Below are 5,223 nucleotides of genomic sequence, written 5' to 3' on the forward strand. Positions count from 1 at the left end.
CGTTTCATGATGCTTTAACACTAACGCCGGGGATCAATTTCCTTAAGTAATATTTCAGTCAGACGTGGCCGGCTAGTAGTCACCAGCAATTCTTTGTGCGCCAACCTTGATCCTGTCAGAACGACCCGGGGACATTGGGGCTTCCGCCGAATAATGCCCGCCGCTACCGCCGCCTTGCTGCCTCTGTCCCAGCTCGATTCGGCCCTTGTTAGTCAGGACGCTCAGATAGCAGCAACCGGCCGTTGTTGCTGTCGCCACAAACAGCAGCATGAATGCCCATCGTGAGGCAAGGTAAGCTCGGTCGCCTACTTGCCTTCGAAGGGGCAAGGTGAGCAGACTGACTTGCTGGACGGTAGACTTAGTGGAACCGGACATGGACGTACGTCCAAGAAAAGAAAAGGTGAAACGCGCTGTTGGTAGCGATGCTGCAGCCGGTGCCAGTGGTCATTGCTTTGGGCCTGTGAAGCAACGTCCCATAGTATATGGTACTGTCGCCCTACTGCCCACTGCTGATGCTGCTGCTTTTATTGTTGCTGTTGCCAAGGAAGCCGCCTCCTGCTATAAGCAGACGGGCAACGACTGTCAGTACTACCACTGCCACGACGACAACGAGGCCAACGGTGAACACACCAGCAAGCGAATGAACGACGAATAACCAACGACCGACCTGTGCCATCAACGAGAAAACATCGAAGGTAGGCGACGGACGGTACAACGCACTGCAGCAGCGGTGCACCCGGCGTGTATATCGCTCCATTCTTGTGCTGTGCTGAGCGAAGCTGTAGCCGCAACGGCGACGGCAAAAGGTAAGAGCAGCCACAACAGCGGCACCAACATCGTCGTTCTCTGCGTCTTTCCCTTCTTTCCCTACTCCCGCTGCTCCTATTCCTGGTCGTCTTGTAGCTGCCACCTGCCTATCCTATACCGCCAGCATCGCTAGCCCCATTCCCCCAACCTCTGGCAACCCCTCCGGGCGCGCCTCCCGGGCAATATATTACCCAACAATATCTCCTTTGCTTGCTTATATTTTGCCTCGCTGTCCCATTGCCGCTGCTGCCTGCCTGGTTGGCCCCGTTCAGCCGTCATGAGGACTTCTATCCGGGGGAGCCAGGCAGCTAGCTAGCTAGCTAGATGGCTCCAATAGGAACAAGAACTGGGGAAATATAGAAGGGGGAAAAGCACGAGGGGAAACGGGGTACAGTCTGGGGTATAAAGGGGGTCATAGAAGCGGAGGGTGGACCGGCCTCGAGGCTCTGGGACCAGCCGAGAAAAATGAGCCTCATCTGTCATTGCCGGCCGTCTGCGAGCTTCGCACCCTGCTTCTCTTCCTGCCGCTACTGCTGCTGTTACCTCCGCCGTGGCAGCAGCATTGGCCAGCCAGCAGCCCGGTAACGCGGTAGCCAGGCCGCCGTCGCTGCTAGTCGCGCAAGTACCGGCAGCAGCGGCAGTCGCTCTACGGTCCGAACTCCTCGTTCGCCATCTCGCTCACTCACTTGCTCGCCGTTGTCGTCGTCGTCGTCCGTTGGTCGGTGGGTTCTGTCTGTCTCCCAGTCGTTCGTTCGTTCGGTCGGTCCGTTCCTTCTTCACTTCTACCTTCCTCCGAGGACCCTCGAACAACGGTTCTCTTTACCGTTGCCGCCGGTCACTCTAAACCGTAATGCCTTCGTTCGTTCCCGGGCCGCTTCTGCTGCTGCCGCTGGGTTCTTTTCGTTGGTGCTTTTTCCGTCACTTTCTTATGGCAGCTTCTTCCTTCAAGGACTCTTCGTTTCGTTCTGCTTTTGCTGAGGGGTATTGCAACTACTTTTCTGCTGCTGATGCTTCTGCTGGTCCAGGTCCTCTTCTGTCCTTTAGCGGTAGCTCATACAACAGAGGCGGAGTAAAAAGAGGCGCAGTATATGTACTACATAGAATGGAGTGGCTCGGGTCTGCTTAGCGCAGCATCAGTAGATTGTGTCATTTATAGTAAGTATTTCATTATTTCTGCTGTTGTCGGCGCGATTGCCATTATATAGGTAACACACAAGGTGAATTGCTTTTATATAATCCTGTGTACGTACGAGAATGGCACTTTACGTACAAAACGTAAAGGCGAAACGGCCTTGTACTAGGTGAATCGTAATGGTCTTATATTTATGCATATGCATATATCAGCGTTGCGTATTGAGCATTGATACTTGCTATATAATACATATAAGACATGATAGAATAGGTTAAGAGTGATGGAACATTATAAACCTCTTAAGCTCCCGGCTGTAACTACACATCTCAATTAGAGAGACTAAACATCGTTCAGCTTCAAATGACTGATTTGTTGAATTCATGAGTATCATCAGAATTATTCGTTTTTATGATGTTCTTTCATAGTATAGTAGCATAGAACCCTCGCGAAGTTGCCAGCTATTTCTGCTTCAGGTAGGTATACGATGGAAGAATGAGAATTAAACAACGAAAAGATTCGCCGAAATTAAGTGTTGTACAATAATGTTGTCTGTGAAGCCGTTATCCACCTTAAATGGAACCCTAAATGAAGCGTCCTGATTATCCTGCAGGCACTGTTTTTTTTTTAAATTTCGACATTGAAAATCTCTGCCATATAACTCTTCAAAACAGTGATTAGAGGTCTGCTTTAGCGTAATGTGTTTTGTGCTACACTCATTATCAGTGCCCTGAAATTAACTGGGTATATAAAATCTGCTTCTGTGTGCGTCTGTTTCCAAACGTGTCAACTTTTCCTTTGTATTGTTTCTTGTATGTTGCAGTGAAGTTTTTGCTCACCACGGAGCTTCCATATCTGGGCTATATAAAATATTCATAATCTCCATAAGTTCGCATAGCTTGGAACGCCTACCAATATAATAGGCAATGCGAGAAAAGACATTACTTAATCTTTTACTAATGTTCTATAGCTGTTGTGTAGGAATTTTTGCGGGTAAACTCAATTCCGTAAAATTAACTATTATTCCGTAAAATTAACATTTCTCTAAAATGAAAATGTAGTCTTTAGGAATAACCGTAATTGGAAAGATAGTTGCCGATTTAAAGGTATAAGGGACACTCGTGCATACATTGGCAATGGAATGTATACATTATATAAGATATTAGTATGACCTTATGTAAATCACTGCACACCGTCACCATCTGCTCGGCCATCGAAACTAAGCATCTCGTCAGGCAAAGCACGAAAGAATCCCATATTTCGCATATAAAATTCTATACTATTTTAGTAGCTGAGCTTATGTGGCATCGTAAAAACGTAGAATTAGCTAACTTCTGATTCGCTTTAGCAGTACATTTGCTATATGACAATTGTTGTTTTCAATAGCAGCCCAACAATTCTGTTCCTCCACCTTCTTAAACTGACTGCAACTGTGGCGGTGGCAGATTATATTTAAGCCGAAGGATCGTATCACACTTCTGCTACTCCCAATGACGAGTAGTTCTTTTGTCTACGCCCTTTTCACTTTCTACCGGTACGTCGCAATACTACTTATTCTATGATATTTGGATCCTTCTGCTGACTGTTTTCTCGAGTTTTTCTCTATCTTTTCGCCCTGCCATGGCGTATGTACATAAGTCCGCCTTTCAAAAGTGTTTTTCTTGTCAACTATTATTACGCGGCGCTACGCCAGCCTTGTTCGCTGCCTTGCGGAAAGCGCCTTTCGAAATCGCGCCTTGTGCACTCGCATCACTATCACACTTCTCTTTTCCAAGTTTGATACTAGTAGCAGCAGTAGTAGTAGTAGTAGTAGTAGTAGTAGTAGTAGTAGTACCGCTATTGCTGCGGCTGTGGCTCTGTTTTCCCCATCAAATGAAAGCTTAGTTTGTGTGGGTGCGCTGGCGACTTTTGAGATCGACTTCGACTCGATGTGAAGATAGCTATCGGGCCGCGGATAGGTCGAAAGAAAGGGCTCGAAAAAGGCCTCGCCAGTAGTCACTACCACTAAAGTCCTCTCTTACTCGACTCCATCCGAAAATCACTGCTTTACCCGGCTTCAAAACAGTGGCTCCCTGGGCCCTGGAGGTTTTCTTGCGACCACCAGACGTTTTGGCGGTAGACGTCAGAGCGGCACTGGTGCCCATTTAATCGCAAACAGCGTGGGCCGTCCAGAGCCGCTCTGGTGGGCGTCGGTTTACGCCCACCCACTAACCACCGGATTGGTTGCCCGATGCTTGCTTGCTTTCTTTTCTTTGCACACAGGGAGACACGTCTATACACGTTGCCCCAGCAGGCAAACAAGCACAGTTCACGCTCCCTCTTACCTTCTTCCTTCTCTACCGTCAATTCTATATTTTTCTTTTTTTATTTCATTTTTCTCATGGCTATCTTCAGAACATAAAGCTAGCTAGCTAGCTAGCTAGCTAGCTATGTTTTTCCATTTTCAAATTTCCACAGACCCTTTTCGACCATTTTTCGGAAATGTCCTCGTTGCGGTTCTAGTTCTTTTCGTTGCCCCGCCATTCGTTTTGACGACGCGGAGGGTGACACTGAAGAAGAAGCAGCGGGCCATCGCAGCCGATTTCTTCGCTTTGGTCTTCAGCTTTTCTTGATTCTTATTTTCAATTTAATTTTTTCCTCCTGTACGGGTGCCACTGCTGTCCGACAGGATCTCGGTGGCTCCTGGCATATTATTGGCAAGCTCGAGCTGGCTAGACCACTAGCTAAGCAAGCTTTAGCCCGCCTAATTCTATTCGTCCGAATTGTTAATCTGAAGAAAATTTCAAGTTCATTGTATCTCGTTCCTAAATTGATAGTAAAACAACATTAAATATGAAAAAAGTTAGATGAAGAATGTTGGCTTTACTTCTATGTTCAGTGCCCATCACTGATTCGAAATGCTTCAGTGGATCTTCATATCAATATTATAATTAGTTGGATAAAGCAGTGGTAACGTCGTGTATATGCGCACATAAAACAAACAATTTTCCTATTTTATGTAGTCAAAAAAACGGTTCTACTATCAACATAAGGTTATCAACATAAGTGATTAACTTAATGCAGTTAGATTCACTTAAAATATATCTTTTCGTTAAATATTAAATTAAATAATAAGCCGTTCCATTTCTCGCACGCTGTTCGACTAGAGCGGACTGTATATATGTATATATATACATACATATATATATATATACATACATATATATATATATATACATACATATATATATATATACATACATATATATATATACATACATATATATATATATATATATACATACATA

This window comes from Varroa destructor, unplaced genomic scaffold, assembly GCF_002443255.2.
Source record: "Varroa destructor unplaced genomic scaffold, Vdes_3.0 BEIS01000001.1, whole genome shotgun sequence".
Lineage (NCBI taxonomy): Eukaryota > Metazoa > Arthropoda > Arachnida > Mesostigmata > Varroidae > Varroa > Varroa destructor.